The sequence below is a fragment of the Myodes glareolus genome, chromosome 25 (genome assembly GCF_982192425.1).
Source record: "Myodes glareolus chromosome 25, mMyoGla1.1, whole genome shotgun sequence".
NCBI lineage: Eukaryota > Metazoa > Chordata > Mammalia > Rodentia > Cricetidae > Myodes > Myodes glareolus.
In genome coordinates, this window is record NC_142050.1 from 45542906 (window position 1) to 45556060 (window position 13155).

Consider the following 13155-nt stretch of genomic DNA (forward strand, 5'->3'; position numbering starts at 1 on the left):
TTATTATCTGGTCTTAAGGTTGAACCATAATTTCTGTCTCTAGGTTTTATTAGTTGTGCTTCACGAACTGGCATAGGAAGGCTAATTACCATGACGATTTCAGTCCTGTGTGAGTCACCTCCTAGAAACCTAGGTTTTTAAGATCTTCCCTCTGGTCTTAGATTTCTTTGGCATTTGTCACCGAGTTCACATGTCATCCACTGTGTTGAGTACTTGTTAAACCTGATGCAACCCTATATCTTCCTTTCTGGGAAATCTTCTTGTGTTCTGTCAATCCATCATTTCTAGTTCCTGATCACTGTGCTAATGCGGGTAAAGTGTGGACTCAGAGTCATGAGTGTTTGGGCCCTTGAGTGAGAATTCTCTTAAGAGGCTAAGTCATCCCCATGTAAGACATGAAATTACTCTGTGTGATGGAGCTCAGTGAGAGAGAGAGAGAGAGAAAGAGTGAGAGAGAGAGAGAGAGAGAGAGATAGGTTATGGAGTTTATTCAAGAACTCTCACCTAGAGGAGAACTTTTATCGACACTGAGGTCCTCCCCAAGGTGAATGTGATAAGCTAACTACCAAAATCATATTTAAGCAAGGGGGCACCTGGATTTGAACCAGGGACCTCTTGATCTGCAGTCAAATGCTCTACCCCTGAGCTATACCCCCACTTATACTTAAGGCAGCATGTCATTAGCACGTCTTCAACCTTGGCACCACACCTAGGCTTCCTATATGTTCAGGATCTACTGGTTCTCCTTTTGATCTTGACCTGACAAGATTTTTACTTAAGTCAGCCCTCCACTTCCTCCTCTCCAACATCTGCCCATTTCAATGTCCTTTCTCTCAAGCTTGTTAAAGACTTCAGCTTTGGCCCTGGAAAGAACCCTTAACTCATATTTTTCTTAAGTACACACCTAATTTCCCTTGAGTGGCCAAGGCGAGAGGTGATGGTTCTAAATTTTCAATGGTTCAAATCTTTTGCCTGGAAAGAATTTTAGGAGGATGCCCTTTACTAGATATGAGGAGGATGCCCTTTATTTCACAATATCATTTATTCACTCAACAAACACCATGACACTTTCTATGTTGTGGTCACTCTCAGCCATGTTGAGGACACAAATAAATATCAGTCGGCCGGGCAGTGGTGGCACAGGCCTTTAATCCCAGCACTGGGGAGGCAGAGGCACGCAGATCTCAGTGAGGTTGAGGCCAGCCTTGTCTACATGAGCTAGTTCCAGGACCGACTCCAAAGCTACAGAGAATCCCTGTCTTGAAAAACCACAAACAACAACAAAAGAAATGTCAGTCATTTTCCTCTTCCTCAGAGTCTTAGTCTCAATTGGACACAAATATGGCCCAAGTCTGTCCTCCGAAGTAGCAGAAATCAAAGCACAGGCTGGGCGGGGGGAACAGCATGTAAAAGGGGCTTCACTGGGGCCTCAGGAGGGACTTCCCAAGGGGCTGACATTGAAAAGTTGCCAGAGGAGGAATCCTGCTCCTCACCTTCATAGGACTCCTCTATGCTGACTCCCTGCAGTGATGGAGCCTTCCAGATCCTTGGAGCCTGTGTCACAGGTGAGTGTTACCTGGATGGGTTCACAGTGAGTTCTGGACCTGCTCCTCCCAGGAAAGAGAACAGCATCCAGTCCTGAGTAGATCACAGAGCACAGCAGAACACAGTACCTTAGTTGCCTTTGTGTTACCCAATATCAAATTTGGTCTCGTGTATCTAAAAGAGACATTGGAAGGGGGCACCCGGATTTGAACCGGGGACCTCTTGATCTGCAGTCAAATGCTCTACCCCTGAGCTATGCCCCCATTTGTTTCATGTGTATCTAATAAACATCTCTGAACCTGTATGGCCACTCCCTGACATGTGTACTTGCTAGTACTCTATTATTATCTACTTTATCCTGTGAGTCCCAGCCCTGAGCCAACTGCACTCCTGTCTGCCCCCTCCTCATGCCAGCGCCCTCCTATCCTAGTTCACTGTGATGGAGAAGCGTTCATTGTGCTGTAATGTACTCCACACAGCACCAGAGGAGAAAGGTAATCGTCAAATACAAACCCTGTGACAAATTACAGCCACCTGCCTACAAGACATATGAGTCCAAAAATGACATGAATGTTATGGGAATAACCACACCTTTTAATTTACAATTTAAATTTTATTTACTTTTATTATTATTTTTTTTAATGAAATAGAGTTTCTCTGTGTGGTGTTTTCGGTCCTGGAACTTGCTCTTTAGACCAGGCTGGCCTCAAACTCATAGATCCATTGCTCCTGGTTCCAGAGTGCTGAGAGTAAACATGTGCGGTCACCACCCACCATAACCACAACTTTTTTTTTTTTTTTAAAAATTGGGTCTAAGGCCAATTCCATGCAATGGTACACATATCTGGTCTTGCTAACACGGACATGAACTTGAGACTAACCAGCACATGGGCCCTTGGAGAAAATCTGGTACTAATTTTCTGCTAAGGAGCATAGCAATACCCCAACTCCTAATGGACACTGCTGTACCACAGGTCAGTGCTTTATGATATCCACACCATGGAAGCTTCTCCTTGCAGGGGAGGGAAATTAACACAGAGACCCACACAGATAAGGTACACACAGTGAGAGATTTTGGCACTCTCAGTTGCCTTCATCAAACCCTCTTCATTCAATTCTCAGGGTTCCATGTTGAAGAGGAGCAGAAAGATTGTTAGAGACAATCTTTGGATTATTAGAGACATCCCTTGGATGACTCCAAGGGAACAGTATCATCCTCATTGTATTCTGTTTTACCCTCTTGATCCTCTCCATTGTAAACCTGCGTAGGAGTGATCAGTAATAACCACGTGACAGTCAACACTACGCTGTCCTGGAATCTCTTCTGCTGGCAACATTAGTCCAAGATTTTTCATTTTAGCTTCTGACAGAATTTTGGTCAAGTGCAAAAAGTGGTCACACTCTTTGCCAAAATATGAGCATACCAATTTTCTTCCTCTCAAAAGCTGTTTGAGCTGAACCTCTACAATCACATCGCTCTGAACACTACCATTTTCCAGGCTTCTATTAGCACGGCCCATTAAGCTCCACTTACAGCATACAAATACTTTTCTAATCCAAAGTCCCCACATCTTCAAGAATCCTCTAACAAGCAGCAGTGTCAGGTCTGTCCTAGCAATAACTCAGGTCCTGACATCAATTTCTCACTTAGTATTCTGTGTTAACACTGTTTTACATACTATGTTACTATACTATTCTGTTGCCATGAAGTCACACCATGGTCATGGAAACCTATAAAGCATTTATTGGGAGCATGATTACAGTTTTGGAGAGTTAGTCCATGATCATCATGGTGGGAAGTATGGTGGCAGGCATGGCACTGGACCAGTGACTGACAGTTTACATCTGATCCACAAGCAGGAGGCAGAGAGTTTAACATGAGGGCCAGCTTGTTGGGGTATCTGTTAAAAAAAAAAGGAAGGAAGAAGTAGTGCAGGAGAATTGTCTGTATTCTGTCAATCATGTTTTAAATAAATGCTGATTGTCCAGGCAGGAAGTATAAGTGGGTCAACCAGACAGGATGTAGAGGTTGAGCAAAGAGAACAGGAGTATTCTGGGAAGCAGGAAACTCCCTCTGCAGTTCTGCCCAGATCTCCAAAGAAACAAGATGTGAGCTTCCCCACTGAGAAAGGTAGCGAGCCATGTGACTAACATAGATAAGAACAATGGGTTTATATAAGCTACAAGAGCTAGTAAGAAGCCTGAGCTAATGGGCCAATCAGTTTTATAACTTATGGAGATCTCTGTGTAATTTTATTTGGGATTTTCCAGCTGTGGGGAACTGGGCAGGACATAAACCACAACAAGCAGGCCCCTTCATGGTACAAGAGAGTCGGACTGGGACCATTATGAGATTCTGAGACCACAATGCCCCTCCCTGTGGATACCTGCTCCAGCAAGGTCATACCTCCTAATCTTTCCTAAACAGTTCATCGAGTAGGGACCAAACATTTAAATATAAGAATCCATGGTGGCTGTTCTCATAAAAATGCCACACTATTCTATGAAAAATATTTAAATTAAATATACAGACCATCTGCACATTATATGGGAAGAGTTAAAATTTTACTCCTATTTACCTCTCACAGAAGGGGCTCATATCCCATAAGGAATGTCAATTTGTTAAACATTCCAGAACTTGGTCTCTGGGAAAGAGAGACTTGCACAGAGAAGAGATGGTGGAGCAGAAGCAGGTCATGGTGAAGGTGAAGGAAGTCACAGGGTCTTTACAGTGCAGCCGACCTTTGGGGGCAAAGCTCAGGAGCCCAGGTCTCTCCTGGAAACCAGAAAGTAGAAATGTTCACTATCTGTTGATCCATCTATGGAAAATTACCCTGACAAGAACTTCCCAGAGAACTCAAGGTTTGTGGAAGATGTAGATGCTTAAAGGAAACAAAACAGTTTAAACATCAGACTGCCATTAACTCAGAATAAACAAACCTTCTACCAGACATCTTCCTCCTGTTCAGAATGGCACACGTCAGCTGCACAAAGTGCTCACAGATCATCGTGATGGAAACACAGACGGTCGTCCAGCTAAAGGTGGAGCCATGAATGTAACGGGAAAATGGAATGGAGGAAGCCATGGATTTATATTCCATTTACAAGTCCGTTACTGATGCCATCCCTGCCACCCTGTGTGTAGTTTACATAAAGGCACAGGCAGAGAAGAAACAGCTAAACTTTGGAGGATAACTACCTTTTGAGTGACAGAAACCTTAAGAGAATATTCAGAGGGGCATTATGTCTCTTTCAAATAATAACAAGTTTTCAAAGTAATTGAATTGTTCTACAAATTTTTATCTAGGCATTTGGCAATGACTTTGTGTAGTGACACAGATCTGAAGGTCACGTAGAGGCCACGGCTTCAGTTTTTCCTGACTCTCTGTGTCCTCCTGTCAGAGTTCCTTGATGACTCACTCAGGCATGAAGAGATATTTCTACCCTGAAACTACTTCCCAGAGGCCATCCATAGATTGGAAAGTTGTCTTCATATGCGGGTGCCACATAGTTTTCTAGAGAAGTCAGGCATGGTCTCTTTACACTAAGGGCTTGGTTATAACTGAAGAAGTCAGACATGTAAATCTGAAGTTCTTTGTAGTAGCTTACGTCCACCTGTCCCCAGGTGTGCTTCTCTCACAGGCTGAAATGTGTGTTTGTGTGTGGAGGATGCTAAGATTACAACATGGGAGATACTGGGGACAGGAGAGTGGCCTGTCGGGGCTGAGTTTGTGGCGGCAGCAGTGCTGGTCTTGCCAAGTAAAAAGCAAAAGTTCTAGAAATGTTGAGTGTGACTATGAAGATGAAAGGCACTTATAATCATGGGGTACAGCATTTGACTGTGATCAACAGGTCCCTGGTTCAAATCCAGGTGCTTCCTACTGTAAGTCTATTTGTTTATGTTTTCACCCATGGAGGTATCACCTATGGTCAGTCCTATGTTTCCTCCTTTTATTACATTTATGCCCTTCAGCAGAGCTGGGAGATACAGGTTAGTTCATCATATGGATGGATGGCTGCCTCCCACCACCCTACAAGCTCCATGTCTGTCCTATTCTTATTAAATGTCTCCACTCCTCCTCCATATATTTCCCGCGCTCGGCCTCGCCAGCAAGAACGACGCGGTGCACTTAGGATTCTTCTGCAGCAAAACTTTAATGCCTCTTGAGAGGGAGAGCATAAGCTTACATGGCGGAGACCCAGAATGAGGGGGAACCCAGCCCTTATAAAGGAAATAGTCCTCACTTCTGACGTGTCACTCTTGGATTGGTCCGCTGCCCATTATCCCAGGTGATGCCTTGGAAGTAGGCAGGGACGCAGCAGTAGAGAGTTACCAAGCACATGCGCTGGGATTAAAGGCGTGTGCTACATCACCTTGAACTCACAGAGATATGCCTGTCTCTGCCTCCCAGGCATTGGGACCAAAAGCGTGTACTACCACACCTTGAGGTCACAGAGGTCAATCTGCCTCTGCCTCCCAGGCATCAGGACTAAAGGCATGTACCGCCACACCTTGAGGTCACAGAGGTCAATCTCTACCTTTGTTCCTTGAAGCAATGGAGAATGTGGTTGCGGCCCTCCACACATATATCTAGTTTCTCCGGTTCTGTTGGATTCTTGAAGGGAAGGCAAGGACTATAGTGAAAAATTCTTCTGGATTTTCCAGGCTCAGCATTCCTACAGACATCTGGTATCCAGGGAACAGAAACAAAAGCAGCACCATAAATCTCCCTCCTTGACTTTCTGGTGAACATGTGTTCAGAACTTAGGAGATAAAACCAAATCTGACCTTTCTGTGGATGGTGGACATTGCCCACATGAGGTTCTGCCTTCCAGAGCCCAGTGCTCACTTGATCCTCACAGGCTAAATCCCAGCTCAGCTGCTGTACCAGGGAGAGAGGACCCTGCAGTGGTGCTGCTTCAGTGCCAGCCGGGGCCCTGGGAGGACCTTGAGTGACAGCCCACTCTGTCTTCAGGGAAGGAGGAGAGGGTGAAGGAGGCTCAGGTGGAAGGCAGTTGGCCAGCTGAGAAGCTCACCCAGGATAGCAGGGTGAAATGGGCTCAGGTCTGCAGACTGCTCCTCTAATTTCCTTGGCTGATGATGCTCATCAAGGATGGGCCAGTCTTGCTGCAGTGTGATCTCTGGTGAGGTCGTGGTGGCTCCTGTTGCCAGCCAAGGCCGAGAGGATAGAACTGTACAGAGTTGGCCCTGCTCCTCCCCAACTGCAGCACTCAGGAGGGTGGGCCCTGCACACTTCACCTTTTAGCACAGTATAGCCGAATCTGTTGGGGTGCTGGTGTAAGGGATCCCCAATTAACAAAACAGCATGAGAGATATCCCCTCATCTGCCATATCATGGAGTGTGTGAGGGAGAGAAGACCTTCCTCTCCACCTGCCCCTCACTTCGTGTGGTAGGTGAGAGAGCTGAGCGTGAGGTGATGAGAGTTAGAGAATTAAAACTACACCTCAACTGGGCAGCAGGGTAGAACTGACCCTCTTGGTGGGAAGCACAGGTGAACGGCCAAGGGGCATGAGAGCTGGAGAGATGACCTGTCCCTCTCTTGTATGCCACGTGGTGGATTGGGTGAGGGAAATATGCCCTCCCTCTTGGTATCTTCAGCAGACAGAAGATCTGTCCTCTAAGTGGTATCTTCAGCAGACAGAAGATCTGTCCTCTAAGGCATGAGATGGGAGGATTGGGCCCTGTGCCCCACTGACTGTAGCAATTGAGAGAGCAGGTCATATGCCTCAACTGGGAAAACATTTTGTCTGTCCTGATGGTGAGGACTGTGAGCCAGACCCGAGGGCAGGAGAGCAGGAGAACAGGTCCTGCTGCTGCCTGCTGCACTGGGTGAGCTATGTTGGAGGGCTGGCCCTTGTGACGATGAGGGATAGCTGAATCAGGTCTATGACTTATCCCACTTCAACATCCACCTCATCTATGAACTGCTGGAGACTGCAAAGTGGCCAGGTCTGCAGATCCAAAGCTAAGGATCTCCATGACACAGCAAAACAACAGGACACCCAGGAGGAATCCCAGGAGGGTCCAGTATTGATGGGGTAGCAGAAGCCAGGGTCCCTGAGTCAGATCAATGATTCATTTCAATAAACACAAGTAAAGATGTGTGGAGTAAGAGGTATACAGTGTGACTAACTGGGCCACAATACAGCTTCCACACTATGCTGTGATTCTTTTCTTATTTGCTTTCTTTCTTTCTTTCTTTCTTTCTTTCTTTCTTTCTTTCTTTCTTTCTTTCTTTCTTTTTGTTTTGGGGGTATACTTTTTAATTTTGTTTTGTTTTGGGGGGAAGGTCTCAATGGTAGAGGGCAGAGGTGAGGGGATAGAGAAATGTGTGAATTTGGAACTCAGGATGTGAAATCCACAGAGGCAGTAAAAAATCAAAACAACAACCACAACAAAACTCAGGAAGAGCCAAACGTTTGTCGGAGCTCAGAGATCTCCAAGGAAGAGCAGGAGGATTGCGGGATCCAGAATATTTGAGATCAGTAAACAAGGCCTATAGAATCAACTAAGCAGGGCTCATAGGGGCTCACAGATACTGGAGCAACAATCACAGAGCATGGCTGTGTCTATGCTAGGGCCTCTGCATATATGATATGGTAGTTTATCTGGAGTTTTTGTGGGACTCATAACAGTGGGAGTGGGGGTGTCTCTGACTCTTTCCCCTGCTCTTGGAACCCTTTCTCTCCTACTGGGTTGCCTCATTCAGCCTTGATATGAGGGTTTGTGCCCAGTCTGACTGCATCATTACACCACATTCAGTTGATATCACTGGGAGTCTCGCTTTTTTTCTGAAATGAAACACAGATTCAGTGGGTCTGGGGGATCCAGGAGGTTGGGGGAGAACTAGGAAGAGTGGAGAAAGGGCAGACTTCAGTCAGGATGCATTGTATGAGAGAAGAATAAAGAAACAAAGAGATCGACCTAGAGAGTGTCAGAGCTGAGGATGGCATCTCACCAGTCAGGTCTGGCTGCTCCTGGAAAGTAGGTCTCAGAGGACCTGTAATTTAACTTTATAGTCAGAATTTATCACCACACAGATGAAATGTATTAACTGGGCACACTGGTACCAGTGGGGGTATAGCTCAGGGGTAGAGCATTTGACTGCAGATCAAGAGGTCCCTGGTTCAAATCCAGGTGCCCCCTTATTTATATTGGAATCTGGTTGCTGACTTACTGCATTCATCTTAGGCAGGGCACCCATGACATTAGAAAGTCTTCATTAGCTGAGGTTTCTGGAATCAGAACTTCTATGCTCCATTTACTTCTGTGGGTTAAATCCTCAGCTACATTATGATCACCCACTAACCCAAAGCCTGGAACCCCCAAAGTACATTCAGACAATGCACACAGCTGACCTCTGATCTGTGTTGAGTCCTCTCTGCCTTCTTGTTTTTCCCCATCTGCATTTCTCCCCTCATCCTCATTGGGATAGTAAGTTTTAATTGTCAGTTTGACACACAGTAGAATCGCCTTGGAAATGAAGTCTCCATGAAGGATACAGGGTCTAGATCAGGTTGGCCTGTGTCCCTGTCAGTAGGGATTGTCTTGATGATTAAGTCAACTGATACATGAGGACACAGCACTGTTCCCAGGCAGGGACCCTGGGCAGTGTGAGTGTGGACGTGAGCTCAGCACTAACGAGCATGTGCGCGTTCATTTTTCTCTGCTCTTAAGGGTAGATGTGCTGTGACTAACTTGTAAAGTTCCTGCTGCCTTGACCTCACTGAAATAGTGACTATATCCTGAAATTGTGAGCTAACACAAACCCCTTCTTCCCCTCCTTGCCTCTTGTCTGTGCATGTTATCATTTTATCCCAGGCTATGGCCGTTTCAGCAGAAAGAACCAGTATTTGCGTGTAGAACCATGTATGGGAGCTGTCACAACAGCTGGGGTGGGGAGTGGACAATGACTCTAAAGATAGGGGTTAAAGAGCGAGGTGCTTTTCTGCCTTAACTGGATAACTTGACTTTTCAGGTTTGGAGACCCCAAATGTGATGTTAAAGCACACAGCCTCCTGAATACCAGGCTGATTGTTGGTCTGGTGCGCATCCAACGGTGGCCATTGGCCGGCACCTCTCCTAAATGATCATGATCTATGTATAGCGTGGCAGGTATGCCTTAGAATTTTTTAAATTTCACTCCACAGAACACAATTCTCACCTAGATTCTAACAATTTATACCCAGCATTTGCTTCAGAGTCTTGTGAAGGGCTTGGCAGGGCCTGACAGTTCTGAAGCTCCAGGTTGTACCATGGACAGCTCCACAGCATGCTGTCTTTGCTAAGGACAGGGATGGAGCATGGAGACCCTCAGCACTGGGCAGAGGCCGCAGATATTTATCCAGAGTGACCTAGATTGCATAAAACCAGAAATGCAAATGATACTCAAATTATCACAGTGTTGCCATACAGTGATGGCATGTGCCTTCAATCCCAGCACCCAGGATGGCAGAAGCAGGTGGATCTCTGTGAGTTAGAGGCCAGCCTGGTCTTCAAAGTGAATTCCAAATCAGTCAGAGATACACAGAGAAATCCTGTCTCACAAAAGCTAAAGGGAGGGAGGGAGGGAGAGAGAGAGAGAGAGAGAGAGAGAGAGAGAGAGAGAGAGAGAAGGATCATAATGCTGTCTAGTGATATGGCTCAGTAGGCATTAGCCCTTGCTGCACGAGCCTGAGAATCTGAGTTTGGACATAAACCTATCTACAAATCCCATATGAAGAAGCCAGATGTAGAGGCACATGTATGTAATCCTAATATGCATAAGGAAAGTTGGAAATTGGAGTCAGGAGACTCTTTCTGAAAACTCATGACTGGTGAACTTGGAGTATGTATCTCAGTTTCAAGCAATAAAATGGACTCTGCTTCAAATAAAGCAGAAGGTGAGGTCTGACACCCCAGTGATGTGGGAATTCCCTCTGTATGCTGTGAGTACCATTGGTTAATAAAGAATCTTCTTTGGGCTTATTGCAGTGCAGGATAGGGTAAAGCAGGAATTCCAAGCAGAATGAGGAGAAGAGAGTAGGTGGAGTCAAAGGGATGCCATGTATCTGCTGGAGGAGACACACCGTGGATCTTTATCCAATAAGCCACAGTCACATGGCGATACACAGATTAAAAGAAATGGATTAATTTAAGATATAAGAGTTTGCCAGGAATATGCCTAAGCTAAGAGGTCAAGCAGTGTTTTAACTAATATAGTTTGTGTGTTATTATTTGGGTCTTGGCAGCCAGGAATGAACAAGCAGCCTCTGCCTACAAAATGGCGTGCCAACATGGGGCTGACTACATCCACATAAAACCTGAGAAAGCGTGGAAAGTAATTCTAGACACAAAAGAACAGAGTTAAGCACGACTTCTTGGTAGCTGGCATTTGTTTTCCTGATGGGCTCTGTTGGCGGTAAGCAGAGGTACCACAACTCTCTTAAGAAAAGGTTTTCTGACTCAACATAAGCCATGGTGGCTTCCTGGTTTGTGCAGCACACACCAGGCTCTGTTAGGAGGCCAAGCACTTGAGTGGGGTCTGTGGGCTGCGTCTGCAGATTACTTGGTGGCAGCACAACAGACAGGCTACCAGAGTTGAGGTGGTGAGGATAGCTGCACACGGCAGTCTCAGAGGCAGTGAACAGACCCGCCATGTTGGACTGGGTGGAGCCAAAAGGCAAAGCAGAGATTGTCCTAGCCATGACAGCTTAGCCTTTAAAATAAAAAGTGCTCCTGGTCCAAAAATAGTTACAGATACACACACAATAAAGACAAACCCAGATGGAAACGACCTTTAAATGGATCACAGTGTTGGAAAGATGTTTATAGGCTTGAAAGAGAGCAGAAAAAGACTATAGACTCTTATAAAAAAAGAAGTGAAGTCTTTAACAAGACAGTAAAAGTAATATAAAATAATATAAAAGTAATATAAAACAGCCATAGATTAAAGGAGTAAAGAAAAATATGCCACGTAAAGATGGAATATACACCAAGAGTCTGGATAATGTATCTTATTGTGGTTTCTTTGAGTATTTTGATTACAGAGAGACATTTGATTCTGGGGGCTGCTAAACTAAAGGAAAACACACACACACACACACACACACACACATACACACACACACTTAAAAGGATTTTTACTTGAAAATTTGGGTCTAAGGATATGCTGCATTGGAAAAAAGGTTCTGCTTTTGTTTCCATAGAGGATGAAAACCTGTGGATTCCTTCCAGACAAATGTGGTTTGATGCAGCAAAACCCCCTGAATGGTACCCACAAACTCCAATATTACTTCACCCAACAAAAATCAGGAAGCAGTTTGGAGAGAATGACACCCAAATTCCATGATTGTTTATAAATGTTTGTTTACATAAAGGGTGATTTGCTATACATCGCTTTAAGTATTTGGCCAGAGGTATCCTGGAACCCCCCAAACATGATTTTTATTTTCTTCTAGTTTTAAAAACATGTAGTAGCATTTCATATGTATTTTAATAAATAAAGCTTGCCTGAAGATCAGAAAAGTAAAACAGTCACACTGGCCAGCCTTACAGACCAGGTAGCAATGATACACACCTTTATTTCTAGTAGCTACTATGGCACACACCTTTAATCTTAGTAGCCACACTGGTTTGAGGTAGAAACCAGGCAATAGAGGTGTCTTCCCTTAACCCTATACCGGAGATAATTATGAGACAGGAGGAGACAACTCTAGGTTCAGTCTCAGTCTGAGGTTTCCTGGAGGCAGGATCAACATTTTCAGATTGAGTTCAATGTAAGAGCCAGTGGCAGGCAGCTTTTATTATCTTGTCTTCATGTTGAACCATAATTTCTGTCTCTGAGTTTTTATTAGCTATGCTTCAAGAACTGGTGTTGGAAAGAAAGGGGGGGCTAGAGAGATGGCTCAGTGGTTAAGAGCATTGCCTTCTCTTCCAAAGGTCCTGAGTTCAATTCCCGGCAACCACATGGTGGCTCACAAACATCTGTAATGAGGTCCTGAGTTCAATTCCTGGCAACCACATGGTGACTCACAACCATCTGTAATGAGGTCTGGTGCCCTCTTCTGGCATGCAGGCATGCATACAGAAAGAACATTGTATACATAATAAACAAATACATAAATATTTAAAAAAAAACTGGTGTTGGAAGGTTAACTACCATGATGATTTCTTGTCCTACCTGCTCCTTGTAGTCTAGGTCTTTAAGATCTTCCCTTTGGCCTTATATTTCTTTGACATTTGTCACTGAGTTCACATTTCATCCACTGTGTTGAGTCCTTGTTAAAACCGGATGCAACCCTCTATCTTCCTTTCTTGGAAATTTTCTTGTATTCTTTCAATCCATCATTTCTAGTTTCTGATCACTGTGCTAATGCAGATAAATTGTGGAATCAGAGTCTTGAGTGTTTGAGCCCTTGGGTGAGAGTTCTCTTAAGAGCTTAAGTAATCACCATGTATGATATAAAATTACTCTGTAATGTGGAGCTCAGTGAGAGATGTTCTAGACTTTATTCAAGAACTCTCACCTAATAGAGACCTCCTATCTACACTGAGGTCCTCCCCAAGGTGAATGTGATAAGCTAAATACCAAAATCATTTTTAAGCA

General features: G+C 44.7%; 2 non-coding genes across 2 annotated transcripts; both read right to left on the bottom strand.

Moving 5' to 3' along the window:
• Positions 1-584: 584 nt before the first annotated feature.
• On the bottom strand, positions 585-656 carry Trnac-gca (transfer RNA cysteine (anticodon GCA)). The gene has a single exon. It is a non-coding gene; the product is annotated as a tRNA-Cys (tRNA).
• Positions 657-1736: 1080 nt separating this feature from the next.
• Positions 1737-1808, bottom strand: Trnac-gca (transfer RNA cysteine (anticodon GCA)). Its single transcript has one exon. It is a non-coding gene; the product is annotated as a tRNA-Cys (tRNA).
• Positions 1809-13155: the final 11347 nt, after the last annotated feature.